Genomic DNA, 15,033 nt, shown 5'->3' with positions numbered 1-15,033 from the left:
TGAAAGTCATGCCCGGGAGGAGAGTTCAGGGAAGCAGTGAGGCTTTCTAAAATGATATGGTGCAGCACAGTAGCTTTGGAAAGCCAGGCAGTGTAGGGCAGGACGCGAAGAGTCAGCATGCTCGGGACCTTTCAAACCAGCTTGTGCTGTAGACTCCAGACACAGGCCCCAGGTGGCTTTGGACAGGTTAATGTCCTCAAAAACAGCATTTCTGTCCTGTTTCATCCTAACTGATTTCACCACCTCACTCTTTGGTGCTATCTGCCCCACTGGCCAACCACAACTAATCCAGGCGTATAATGGGCTCTTTTCTTTTTCTTTCCATACTATTGGGGACTGAGCCTAGGGCCTTGAGCACACAAGCATTCTACCACTCCAGTCCCCGTAACAGGCACTTGATCCACTGCTTCTGGTCCCAGTCAGTTACCCGACTTCAGCCTTGATTCCAGAGTTCCACAACATTGTATTTCTACTCCTAGGTGACCTAGCCACTTTCCTGTTGCTGGGACAAATTACCCAACACCCACAATTTAAGGGAGAAGAGTTTATCTTAGTTCAAGGTTATAGTCACTGGTCAGTTGGCTCCAAGGAACAAACAGCATGGAGGAAGGGTCTGGTGGAGGAAACATGCTTACCTCAGGACAGCCAGGAAGCAAAGAGAGCAGAGGAGCCCTGCAAGAGACACAGTTTCACAGGCCACATCCCCAGTACCTGTACCCCCACCAGGGCCCCTGTCTGAGCAGCAAGTCAGCTAGGACTGCATCATGGGATTAACCCACTAATGAGTGTGGCCTCATGATCCAATCACCTTCCAAAAGCCCTGCCTCTGAACATGCAACAGCTATGGGGGACATTTTAGATCCAACCATATGCCAAGGGAAAGACAACATACATGCTTTTGCCTGGATTTTGAGTTTTGGTTGCATGGAGCTTTCCTGTTAAAGAAAACGGGTAAATCTGTTAGATTTACAATTTTTAAAAATCACAAGACTTTTTAATAGTATCCTTACCCCACCCCAGGTTGGAATTCAGGGCAACCTAACCAGCTGAAAATAAAAAATACAGAAATAACAAGTTTAATGTTTCTACAACAAAAATTCTTTAGTATTAAAAAAAATTAGAGTTGGGGCTGTAGCTCAGTGGCACAGCACTTGCCTAGCATGCAAAAGCCCTGCAATGTCTAGATGCTGAGGAAGAAGCAATAGAGGTTCCCAGTAACCATCCTGTGAGCATTTAGTGTCTAGCCACTTAGCTCTGCCTTGGAACAGCAGCAGAGGTGGAGCTCCGGGACAGGCTGCACAGGAGGCGACAGGCCATCGCACAGCTGGAACACCTTCACTCAGAGGTCTGGCCACCAGTCAGAGGTGGACAGTCTCCTCAGGCTCCACCACAACCTTCTCCGTGGCCAGGGCTGGGAAGCCAGCAGCACCTTCTCTTCCCTGTTACCCTCAGGGAGTGAGCACTGGTGGGGGGTGGAAACATTAAACTTGCTTCCTGGCTTAAGAGTTCCCTATCCCTTATGGGATTAATATGAGAAAATGGAAAAATGGGAACGAAATCTTTGTAAATGGGGAGGGCTGGAGGGGTTGAAGGGAGGGCTGGGCAAAGGTGAAAAACAAGAACCAAGAGAGACTATGTAAAGGTGCAAATTTCCAATGATGAATGTCATTATATTGTATACCTAAAATGTACCAATGATTAGAATGAATAATCGATAATGTAAAATAGGAAGAAAAGGTCCAAAGGGGTAGGGGTAGCGGGAGGCACAGGGGAAAGGAAAGAAGGGAAAGGAAAAATGATGAGAAATGGAAAAAATGGAAATAAAGTCTTTGTAAATAGGGAAGGGTGGAGGGGGTGAAGGGAGGGCTAGGAATGGGGAAAAAATAAGAACCAAGATGCATCATGTAAAGGTACAATTCCCAATGAGAAATGTAATTGTGTTGTATACCTACAATGTACCAATAAAAGAATTTAATACAAAAAAAAAAAAAAGATTTCCCTATCCCAGAAAAATCCACTTTCAACTCTTGTGGCCGTTTCTTTTGTTAATTATCTCTGCAGTTCTAAACAACACACTTTCTAATTTCAGACAGTCCCCCTGCCCCGCCCCACCAGCACTCTTCCAATAGAGTGGTACTGTAATTTTTTGTTTGTTTGTTTGGTACCAGGGATGGAACTTGGGACCTTGCGCTTGTGAGGCAGGCGCTGGAACCACTGAGCTAAATCCCCAGCCCTGTACTACAATTTTTGATCAAATCAATATTAATTGTCGACCCTGAATGTTGACATTGTTCAAGGTTGAGCATTATAATGAACTATGATTAAATTTCCTTCCTTCAACTTTTTGTTTTAGCTATCTTTGATTTGCTTATTTTGTTTGTATCAATTATTAATCTGAACTCTCGTATAAAAGTACATATCTCTCCACAGTTATATGTATCAGATTAATCCACTGGTGACAACTGGTGGTGGGGGTGAAGGTAACTCCCTCTTGTGAACAAACAAACCTTCCACCTCCTCCTCTGCCCTGGGTCGACTGTTGTGCAGGTCTGTTCCCCAGGGCCCTCCAGATTCCTTTCATTATCCTGGGAAATTCCTCTGTTTTTCCCTTGTGTGGGGTATTTCTTGGACCCCGTGAGTCCTTCACTTAGACTAAACTGGCTGTGATGGTTAAATTAAACTTGACTGTCGACTGGCTTGAGAGATACCTAGGTTAGTAAAGCACACTTCTGGATATGTCTGGGTGGGTCATGGGCGTGTAGCTTTGGGGACTAAGTCTGGTCCCTGGCCCCTTCCTCTATGGTGCTCTTTTTTGGGCTCCGTTTCCTAGCTGCCACAAAGTAAGCAGCTTTGGTCTACCATTAACTTCCCCCATGATGTTCGTCTTGGAGCCAGCCGACCATGACCTGAAACCTCTGTTACAGAGAGCCAAGATAAACCTCTCTTCCTTTCATTTGTGGGCATCAGGTATTCCGTCCCAGCAATGGGAAAGCTGACTACTACCCTCTCTAATAACTTCAAAAGAAAGCAACCAGGGAAGTAAAATGTTTACATCACATATTTGAAGGTATCTTTATTTTAATCCCCACACTTGACTGATAATATGTCAGGAAATGGAATCTTAGGCTGGGAATAATTTCATTCACAACTTCGAAAACACTGCTCCAGTCTGTTCTGAGAGAAGACTTTCTAATTCCTAGACCTTCATGTCTGATGATTTTTCTCTCTGGAAGCTATTTGGATTGTTTCTTTATCTCTGGTATTCTGAATTTTACAATCTGGTTCTTTTCTTCAAATTCTATATTGGGCTTTTAGTATGAGTTTTCAATCTGGAAATTCATTTAATCACTTCCAAGATATTTCATACCACTTTATTCTGTCATTCCTTTGTTAATTCATTTCCTTCCAGTTTGCTCTAAGATTCATACAAACTGGTTGTTAGACTTCCTGAAGGATCCTCTAATTTTTCATACTTTTTCCTCCTTAACTTCCATCGCTTTATTCTTCTGTTCTATACCATACGAGATAATTTCACTTCTATTTTCCAAAATTTGACCCATTTTTAACCTGGTGTAATGCTTTCCCCCAGTATTTTTTTAAAACCGCAAAACTACAAAGAAATGTTTAAAAACAGTACAATGAATATTCTGTGTACCCTTCAACTAGATTTACCAATTGTGAACATTTTACTATATCTGCTCTCTTTTTATGTATTTTAAAAAAATTTATTTTGGCTGACTTGAAATTTGTCACTCCACTCTTAAAAACTGTGAGTTATGTATAAGAATGAGGACATTTCCCTTCCATAACCACAACACAACTACCACACTAAGGAAGTTTAAGGTTAATGTAGCTACATTAATTTACATCCTGTGTGCATATTTCTCCTAATTTTCCAGTAATGCCTTTGTCATTTCCATTTTCCTCAATTCAGGATCCAATAAATGATCATGCATTTCATTTAGCTGTCTCATCTCTACGTCCTTTCTTCTGGGAAATTCACTGAGGATTTCTGATAGCTCCTGACTCTGATGTAGTAGCAACTCTGGAGTTCTTTGGAAATGAGTGGTAAACCTAAGAGTTGGTGAGCATATCCTCTAATCTTTGCTTCCTCCAGCTCTTTAAATGGTCTTGTCAGCATTTAATCCCTTGTCTCAAATCCTTTTCAGATCATTGGTTCTCAATATTTTTAATTTCAAGATTTTGGGATCTCTAAAACGTACTGAAAAATCCTGAAAAGCTTTTGTTCATGTGTTGTACATATAGGTACTTATTATATTGTATATTAAAAGTATATTAAGTGAATTAAGTGTAGCAATAATAAGTAATACATACCATCACAAAATATTTTGTGAAGAAATCATCTAGTTTCCATCATGAAAGATTAATTTACCAAGAAGAGTGACATTGTTTTACGTTCTTGCAAATCTCCGTAATATCTGGCTGGTCTCTCATACCTGCTTCTTTACTGAATCTGTCGTGGTACACTGATTTTTGTTGAAGTATATGACACAAATCTAACCTTATATAGATATAGAGATGAAAAACGGAGGTGTATTTCACAGCTTCTTCCAACAATTGTAGATGCTTCTGTAACACTACACTAAAATGTGACAACTAGTGATTTCTTAAAGGCTGGTTGCACTGTGGCATCTGAAACTACATCAATGAGCTTTTCTTACTCTGTTACATTAAAATCTACTGGTCTCATTTACACACTGAATGGAACTATGAGCGATTCTGTAACAATATGCCTGGCTCATTTGGGAAATACCAGTCCACTGAGTTATAAAGACCTTCCAAATGTCCACACATTTCATTATACACGTCAAAAATCATATGAACTAATATCACCACCAAGGTCATAAGAAGAGTCATAAGTGTTGGAATGGTAGCAGATACATTTCCCAACACCCTAATTTTTACCTGAAAGCCTGACTGTTACACTGGCAACAAAATCTCTCCCCAGTCTCCCTTTAGAAGATGGATGCCAAATACCGAAGTCTGACTACTCTAACCAGCTATTCTCTTTTTAGATAAAGATACTGTTGTATGGAAGCAGCCAGTACAACTTTCAAATCAAACAACTGTACACAGTGTTTTGCTCAGAGGAAACTATCATACTCTGAGTTGGGACAGAAGTTCCACGTATCATGTAGAACATAAAGATGTGTGTGCGCAAGGGTAGAAGTTTAATAAAAAATAAATGCTTACTGCTTCAATAAGTGAGATCACATTTTTTAAAACTGCAGGTGCTTTGTGGCAAAGATCAAAATGACTACAGCTGGAGCTGTTCGGAGGTTCCTGCTAAAGCGCCAGCAGTTCTACCCACTGTTGCTTTTGAGCCATTAGTGCAAATGTCAAGGCAGATGAAAGGGAAATGAAAGTCATATTCTGGTTCCCCTTTCTCCCACACCTTCTACTCACTGGGAACACTTTTAATTCTTGCAGCAGACATGAACTATGGTTTCCTCTCTCCTCCTTCCCTCTCACCCCATCTCAATTTATCTTTCAGGTCTGAATGACATCTCCTCTGGAAAAGCCTCTCTACTTCCCTGAAACTAAGTTAGCACCCTCCCGGACATCACAGGGCATTTGTGCTGAGTGAGCTTTAGGAGGAGCTCCAGAGACAGCTCTTCCCAGCCAGCGTCTGCCCCTCCTGACGAGCACTCAGAGGGTGCTCTCATTGCTCACCAGACCGACTCCTAAGCTGTTTATTAAAGCTCTCTCTGCAAAGCTGGCTGATGCACCTTGATAACATAGCACTCTGAAATAAGGCACCAGTACCATGTCTGACATGCAAGAGGTGTCTGGCTTTTATTGCCTTTATATCTAGAAAAGATTAAAGTTTTATATTTGCCATTTCAGTTCCAGTCTGAGTATCTGGCAACCCCCCACCCACCCACCCACCCAGGCCTGTCACTGGGACCTAGGTCTGGCGTCCATCAGAGAAAAGGGTTAGGACAATGTCCCCAGGAGGGCCAAGCCATGGAGGGCCACTCCTGATCAGGGCTGCTGCTCTGTGCTTGTGGCCTGTCCAGACAGAATGCCTCCACTCCCTCTGACAGCTGCCCCTAACCTTCAGACGTCAGCTGGTGCTGAATCCCTCCACTCTACAGCAGGTACGAGATTCTAATCCTTACCAGCCCTCTTTCACCAGCAATCTTACTACTCATTTCCCCCCACTGGGTCTAGGTAATGTTAATTGTCCTTTATCCATACACTGTGAGTCTGCGTTTGTGTGCAAATAAAATCTGAGAGCAGAAAATCAACCACATTGGTCTCTGTTCCTAAAAAACCCCAATAATATATTCTAGTGGGACTTTCCCATTAAACTGTAAGTCCCTCCAGGGCAGTGGGCATAATACTGTGAGCACTTACCATAGTACTTGGCACATAGTAGGTGCCCAAAATCTCTGCTAAAGCAATGAACTTAGATAATGCAGTCAAAATTCTCTGCTCAGTGACGGGGACAGTCAGTAGTCAATAGGGAAGCTGTTCTGATTCTGAAGTGTTGACAATCACTGGAACACTGGGGCTTATACAGAGATTACTCAGTAATGTTTTGCTCTAATGGCCTTGTTGGCAATGAACAAAGCATAATATTTATTACAATCTAATAACTTTAGCTTGTGTATCAGGGCAATGAGAAACAATGTGGTCCATGAAGTTAAGACCCCACTCTGCTCCTAGGTGGTAATTTCTATTATTAATTTTTACTGTCTCCTCAGGATTTCACCGTAGACTAAAATTCAATAGCCATGTAATCACTGGAAACTGAGCCCTTATTTGATAAACATTTTGATGAGCCACAGCCAACCTGCTTTGAGGAACAGCAAGCCATTCCCACGTAACATGCAGGAAATTCCTCTAGAGGATAATACCAAAGTTTAATAAATGAGTGCTGGCGCACTTGCAGTCAGAAAACACTTGACAGAGTCCCACATCAAAGGTTATTAGTCAGCACAGGAACGCCCTGCACTGAGAAGGAAACTGGTTTTAGATTGATAAGACTCAGAACAGCAGGAAACAAAGGAAATGTCCAAGAAGGAAAGGGAAAGCCACAGAATAGTACTGAATGGGCTGGTGAAAAGTCCAGGATTTTTAGGTAATTTTAAAACATCTAAAGGGAAACCACTCTGTGTTTTCTAAGAATGTAGAACCATTACGAAAGCAAAGTGGCCTTTAATGGAATACCAGAAATAGAGATATCACACTCAGCCACACAGATAAAAAAATCATTGACTGAACTCTGAAAGGGCAACTTACTAGAATACTTGATGAGATCCACTGAAGTTAAACTGCAAAGAAGCTCCCAAGAGGTCTACAAATAGCATACACTTGCCGAAGGGGCTTACGAGGGGGGACAGATGCAAGAGATATCCTCATCAACCTGGAATAATTTAAAATGCTTTTTCCTTGAAAGTGAAGAGGAGGATGAGATGGAAACCCATATTCTGATAGAACCGTTTGCTTTTCTCTGATTAACTCTGTTACCCCCAAGTCACAACAAACCAGTTTAGATCAAGTGAAGAGCAATCATCTATCATCCGAGGTGCCGAGGTTCCCACTTGCTCTAATTAGGTCACTTCCTGCTGCAACTATCCAAGCAAATGAGCTGTGAGACTTTAATACTCGACCCTTGCAAAGAACTGTGAGCCTGTGACTCTGCCACCCTCCCTGCTGGGAGGCACAGCGGGAAAGCTGACTGATGCGTGCAGGTTAGCTGTGGACTTTTCCGGCCTCAGAATCGTGGGTACTGATGCATTAAACTCTCCAATTACCTTTTAAACATCCACGATACAGTGGACCCCCAAGTTAGGACCAGCTGACATACAAACAACTTGGGTTAATTAGGTTAATGGAAGGTTCATCTGCCTTTTGTTACTGATAGAGTGTACTCAGCTGTATTGACTCACAACCTACTTGAGTTACAACCAGCCCTCACGAACCGATCGAGTCTGTAAGTCAAGGGTCCACTGTCCTTAGAAAACCCTTTTATTCCAACTGCGTCTATCTACTTTATCGCTCCCGTCCTGCTCCCAGCTACTTCATAACTCAAGACCCAGCACCTGCACAGGGCTGGGTGAGGACTGGGGTCCCAGGGTGCTGGTGTCCTGTGAGCCACTGGAGGGCCTTGCTGCCCCTCCAGCAGCAGCGGAACAAAATTTTATTTACTTTTCAAATAGCTCAACGGTTTTGCTTTCCAAACCTTCACTGAAACTTTCTATTGAGTCACTGCCTTCCTCCCCAAGCGCACACTCTCTTCGGAGAGGATTTTACCCTTCGTGAGCCAGCCCTGGCTAAGCTGTGCCACTCCTGTCGTCTTCCAGCCTTAATTTCCAGCCTCTCCCTCCCCACAGCTCACAGCCTTCAGTGGTGCAGGTGCTCCAGGTGCAGCGGAGTCCTGTGAGACCCTTCTTTCTGGACTGCACCCCTCACAGCTCCACGCCGCTCACGGTCAGCCTGCGCAGGCTTCTGCAGCTCCATGAGCCCTTGGTCCCTCCATCCTGCGCGCACTAGTCCCACGCTCTTGCTCCACACTCCGTGAAGAGCACACCTAAGGGCCGCGTCACGGTGCAGAAGCCAGTGGCTCCTCACCTTTACTCCTCTCCCATGCCCTCCAGCAGCCTGAGCCCACTCCTGCTCCCTGGCCTCAAGGGCCCATTCTATCCCCACCTTCAAGATGCCAGCTCACAGGCTCCTCTCCCCATACCAGGCCCATCCAGTGCACCAGACTTCTCAGCAAGGTCTAAAAGCTCTTCTAAGACACCTCACTTGTTTCTCCAGACACTAACTGTAGGCTGAACACTCCCAAATCCTACCCAAACTTCACTCCTGAGCTCCAGACCCAAATGTTTAACAACCCTTTGACCACCAACATTAGTAGGCCTTATAAATACCTCAAGTTCAGCACATCCACACCGAAATCATCTTCCTCCATGCAACAGACAGGTCCTGGGCCTCTGTAGGACTTGCTACACCTCTGCTTCCTCCCATAAGAAGCTCGGAGTCAGGGAGTCAGCTGTTCCTCTGGCTCCCTTCGCCACTGCAGCCCACCTCCCTGGGGGCTGATGAATCTGCTCTGTGAACAGCACTCTAAGCTGCCCGCTGTTCTTTTGTCACCACCAGCCCAGTCTAAATGTCACATCCCCTTGCCTGGGCAACAGCTTCTCATTGTCTCTAGCTCTTCACCAACTTTGAAATCTCTGACCATTTTTACATCTTCAAAGAGTCGCCAAAGTAACTGTGCTAAAGGAAACCTGATCCCGCAGGTCAGTTCCTTGTTAACAGCCTTTGAATGCCTCCCTGATGCCTGGGGTGAGAGGTCTTGGGAGCTCAGCCCTGCTTCCTGCTGTTTCCATCCCAGAGGCAGGGTCTACCCCATCCTCCTCCTCAACAGGCCCATGCCTCTGTCCTCCTGCTTCCCTCTTTCTTCAGGAGACTCCCCTGAAAACTGAGTGTCTACAGAAGCTGGTTTCTTCCACGCTTCAGAAGAGGGTGGGAGCCTGCGACATGCACAGCCGCAGCCCTTTTGCAGAGAGCAGCCAAAACTCCCTGCCTGCGCGTACACTGGGCTGCATGGTTAACTGGGATGAGCACAGGCTCTGTTGTGTTTCACAGCACCTGGGCACCCTTCCTAGGTACCTGGTAATTCTATAATGAATGAGAAAGCCAATCAATGGCCTTGGAAAGATTATGGTTTAACTGTTTCACTGCACTCTGAATCACTGCTTTGTCCTTCATTGTTCAAACCTGAGAAATACACATTAATGTTGTCATAATAAAGCAAACAATTCCCAGAAAAAATGTTTATAGATATGAAGAACATCTCCATGCATGATCACATCTGCACATGTCCTATATACACGCCCATGTGTGTGTACGCACGTGCATGTGGTGAGAGATACATGTGTGGAAACACGCTCTGACTGAACTATTTCAGAATAAGTTGCAGACATTACAACACTTCACCCTATCTATTCCAGAACTGTGACTTTGTACATAGTCACATAACAGGATCACACCCAAGAAATTAACCTTCATTCAATGATCGGATGCTTTATTCCACAGAACAACTTTCCCAATGGTTTTTAAAATACAAGTCAATAGCATTTTTTAAAAATCCAAAATCCAGAAAATGATTACACACTGTATTTGGTGGTCCTTCCTCTACAATTTCCTTTGCTTTTTATTTTTATCTAACATTTTGGTCTTTAGTAATGGACTCTTTTTTTTTTTGGTACCAGGGATCTAACCTGGGACCTTGAGCTTGCAAGGCAGGCGGCGGAACCATTGAGCTACATCCCCGGCCCAGTAATGGACATTTTTGAAATGTCCCAGCCACGTATCTTGTAAATGCAGGATTTGTCTGGTTGTTTCTTAAGGATCAGGTTCAGGTTAAAGATGTTAACACAAACATTGTGTATACGACACTGCATTCCCCACAGCAGCATAGCAGGAGACACAACCCGAAAGGCACTGTTTTGTTCCCACCCAGTTATACCACAACCGGGCCCAGATAGCAGGAACTCTATTCCCCATGCCCAGCTTCCAGCCCACCTTCCATGTGAACAGATGCCCAGCGTCCCCAGACACCTCAGAGAGCCTATAATGAGGAAGCCAGCATCCAGTGAGCAGAAAGCTGGCTGTGAGCAGAGCTGAAGAGCAAGTTCTGAGTGGGGCGAGGGGTTCTGGGAGGGAGGGCTGGCCCCACGGAGAAGAACAGAACTGACAGGGCAGGAGGAGCCCCACGGACCTGAGGGGAGTCTCACACTTCTGGGGGAAAGGAGGTGAGAGGCCGTTACAGAACACCTGAAAAAGTCAGTTGTTAATCACAGGGTTATTTTTATATTTAAGACAATTTCCTAATTTTATTAAAGGGATGATTTTTATTTTACTATTTTATCTGTATTTCCTTCCATTTTTACAAACACAGCACAATCATTTTCATAGTCATTTGGTGACAATAAGAGAGTATTTATTTGTTAAGAAAATATCTTGTATAGTCCCAGCTGGATAATTTTAGGCCAGTTTAGGCTGTGGGCTTTGGTGTTCTGTCATGTCAGTTGCGTGACCCTGGCAGGTTATCACAGGTGTTTTTGTGCCTCAGTTTCTTCATCTATCAAAGTAAGGAAACAGACCTTACCCCAGTGGATGGTAAAAATAAACAAGTTAGCAATGTTAAATGCTAGAATATCTAACACACAGTACACGTTCAGTACCATTCTGTAATTTTGGAAAGTTGTTATTAATGTTATTCTAGGCCTGTGATTAAGAAGTCTCAAGTTTAAAATTACTTCAGCTGTGAGAACTTAGCCTGTGGAGACACAGAATGCAGGCTGACTGATGGGGGCTGCCCCTGTGAGCAGTGAGGAAACGGGACTCCTGACCGTGCCTCAGTATGCGGAGTGCGACAGAGCCACCCACCAGGAGCAGGAGGCGTGGAACAGTTCAAAAGCCATGCATCTCCTTCCTCTGCAAGGACGTGGGGACCAGTCATGAGGTGGATGGCTGCAGGTAGAGCCGGACAACACACTTCAACCTAACGACAGGGGCAAATATGTTCTCTTTCTTCAAAACTAGCACCTGCCTGGGGATGTGGCTCCACAGGAGAGCGCCTGCCTAGCATCCACTAGGCCCAGGATTCCATCCTTAGTACTGCAAATAAATAAGTAGACAAATAGTAACACCCACTTGGTTGAATGCGTGCCAAATCCTCTGTACACAGGAACATGAGCTTAAGAGTAGAGTTCAGCACACTTTTAAAACCCCTTGACATTTCCTGGGGGATTTTAACACTGACACTGGGTGCATGTTGTCTGCGACTGCCCTTCTAATGTCTAGCTCACATCAAGCAGAATGTGGCTTGCAGGCCTACTGGAACAACGCCAGTTTCCAGTCCATCTGCATCTTCTACATGTTGTTTTAAAGGACACTCTCAAGAAAAATAACCAACAAACCCAGACTCACACTCTGACAGAAAAACGAAATGTGAGGAAATTCATGGAACAGAAGTCAGTCGCGGGCCACTTTGGACCTTCCTCTCCACAGCTTGGAGACAGTGATCATTCATCCAAAGCCATGGAGCAGGAAGCAGGTTCCAGGCCTCCCAATTCACAGGCTTGTGCTCTTCTTTGGGTTCATGTTTAAAAACCAAAGCGTAATGTTATTTTAATTGGTGTTTCATGGTTAAATCAGAGGGATCTTGAAATTACAGATGACTACGTATGCCTTTTTGAGGTAAAAAGGGCAGCCTATGAATCCCAACAAACTTGTGGCACCTCTAGACAGTTTCCGGAACACCAATGAATGGCCTCTAAGACCAGGGAAATCTAGGGGCTAAACAATCAGAGCATTTGTTTGAAAAGCAAAGGTAAGGTAATTAATGAGGAAACAAAAATTCCTTTGCTGAGGCTCACTGGGATATTAAAAACCAGTCTAATAAAGAGACACTGAGTGAGGAATTCAGCTATTCCAGTAAGATCCATCTCCGCCTGACCTGCAGACCATTCACTTCTAATCATTAATATTCCAAAGACTGAAAATGCAATATTTCAATATGTGTTTTTATTTTTGGCTTAAGGGCGGTTCTTCTAGTTATTTCACCACATTTTAATACGATTTCTCCCCTTAAGTGTCACTTACACTTCTGTTACCAGGAGTGACAAGTGCATGTGAACACGACTGCCACACACAGTGGTAGTTTCAAAAGCAGGCTGCGGCATCAGGGAGGCCAGACTTGAGGCTCTACTCTGCTCTCAGTGGTACAACCCTGAGAAGGTGACTTAGTCACTGTCTGCCTCAAATTCCTCACCCCAAATGGGAAGGATAAAAGCTCTGCCTTGTGAAACTGCTAGAGGAAAGACGGGAAACACACGAGAAGCTCATGGCAGCAGGCCTGGCAGCCATTACTGTGGTGTGTGGCGTGCTAGCAGTAAGGAAAAGCCAATAGAAATACGTTCTGTTTTCCTCAAGTAACAAGAGCAACACCACATATATGGAACATGACCTAGGTTACCAAGAACATAAACATTTACGACGAGGCCGTGAATTCTGGCTTTAAGCCACTGCTCCCTATGCAGTAGAACCTGTCACTGACCCTCTGGGCAGCTGGCTGCCAGAAAACCCACGCTCCATGCGGACCGGCCATCCACCAGGTGGCCACACCGGACACTGGCATCCATGTTACGTATTCTCTACAGCAAAGGTAAACGCCACCACATCAGTCGCCATTAAGTCAGTCGGCAAAGATCTAGCACGCACCACCTCTGAGTACGGCACATATCTAAACAGAACCTACTGTAGCACAGCCTGATTCAATCCCCGGAGCCTGTGAAAATTCCGTGTGAGTACCGAAGAGATACCTGGCTGGTTTATCATGTATGTTCACACATTTTACTTTCCAAAACAACTTCTATCTGGTTATAGTACCAGGAGGGCTTGTGTTTAAATCAAGATGAATATGCCAAACTGCCCATAAACTGAACTATCTACACGCGGACTGCACTTGTACTTGCTGGTTATAACTCTGGTTTGTTGTGACCCACACCCTGAGAAATGAACAGGAAGAACCACGAAGCATTGGGCAGATTTAATTAATGTATTATTTTAAATATAATCTTCCATTTTACTACTCCAAGTAATAAAGAATGGTTTTTAATTAAATTTGGGAACCTCCCATTTGTGATTAGTTGGGCACTTTAAATCTCATAGTTCTTTGTTCCTTAACTGGATTCTATCTCTGCAGCAACATATGAAGAAGAGAAATGAACCAGCTCAAATGTCTCCTGTATGCACGAGAGCAAAGCAGAAATAAATGGCTCCAAGGCCAAGCAGGACTGCCATGGCCAGTTCCAAACATGGGCGTGCAAAGACACTGGGACAACTCCTCCAGATGACTCAGAAACGTCACCAAGTTGCTCTCTTGAGAACGACCCTCGGCAGTAACAGACACTTCAGGCTCACACATGACAGTAATGAACTTATTCTGGTTTAGAGAGCTCTTGTAGGAGAGAGGGAAGACATATGAGCTAAATTAGGAAACGTAAGAAAATAAGTAATAGTAGAAAAAAATGAAGCCCAAATCTGCCTCTTTGAAAATATACATGAAATAAAAATATCTAAGTAAAAAAGAGGAAAATAGGAAAAATGAAGCAAAATATAAAATATGAGGAATAAACATGATATAATTACAGACGTGAGCAATTAAAAAGTGTATATTATGTATAACTTAATAAATCCTGAGCAGAGAGAAAATTTTCTGACAAAATACAAAATGAACAAAACTGAGAAAAAACAGGTAGCAAATGAGAATTACTATGTGCATGGATATATAAAAAACAATAGCATTCCTTCTTACCTATAACAAAAGTGTAAAACATAAATTTAAAAACAGAAGTACTCTCTGATGGCAATCATAACCATCTGTTACCTAAGTCTAAATTTTTTAAAAGCTACGGAAACTCCCTGTAAAGATAAACTATTAAAAATCATAAAAAAACACCCTAAACATAGATCATGTTGATAAAGAAATAATGCACAACAGGGCAGGACTTTGCCCTCCCCCCCTTTTTGCCATAAAATGTAACTGTTTGTGCCACTCTGCCCAATGTATCAGTGTTCTGTCCAAACCACGTAACTGTTAGTACACGATGTTCTACCTAAGGTTCCAAGAAGGTTCTTCCCTGAGAGGCTGCCACTTCGAGCTATGTCTCTGCCCTGAAAGGTCCCTTTCAACTTCCTTCCCCAACTGTATATAAAGTCACTCTTACTACAATGTAGATCTCAGAATTCAGAGTGTATAAAACTCCTCTGAGCCTTCTGGCTAAATAAAGCTTGGTTTTTCTCCACCTCTTGGAGTGGCTTTTGGATTCCCGTGTCTTCAAATTGGTATGGCTGTAACACAGAGCTGTAAACACTTGGCTGTAATGCTGAGGTGTCTCACTTTCCTCTAAGAATGTGAACAGATACAAAGGTTCAACCCTATATAATGTTGACTCCAAATTAATCTACTAGTTATATGCAATTCTT

General features: G+C 43.6%; 1 protein-coding gene across 2 annotated transcripts in view; it reads right to left on the bottom strand.

The window, feature by feature from the left end:
- Peli2 (pellino E3 ubiquitin protein ligase family member 2) overlaps positions 1-15,033 on the bottom strand; it is a 179,933-nt gene that overhangs the window by 79,741 nt on the left and 85,159 nt on the right. The gene's annotated exons all lie outside the window — the stretch shown is intronic.

Source organism: Heterocephalus glaber, unplaced genomic scaffold (genome assembly GCF_053883595.1).
Source record: "Heterocephalus glaber isolate CG9 unplaced genomic scaffold, H.glaber_assembly_v1.0 deba00001118, whole genome shotgun sequence".
In the NCBI taxonomy this organism is placed as follows: Eukaryota; Metazoa; Chordata; class Mammalia; order Rodentia; family Bathyergidae; genus Heterocephalus; species Heterocephalus glaber.
This window is presented reverse-complemented; position numbering and strand designations above follow the sequence as displayed.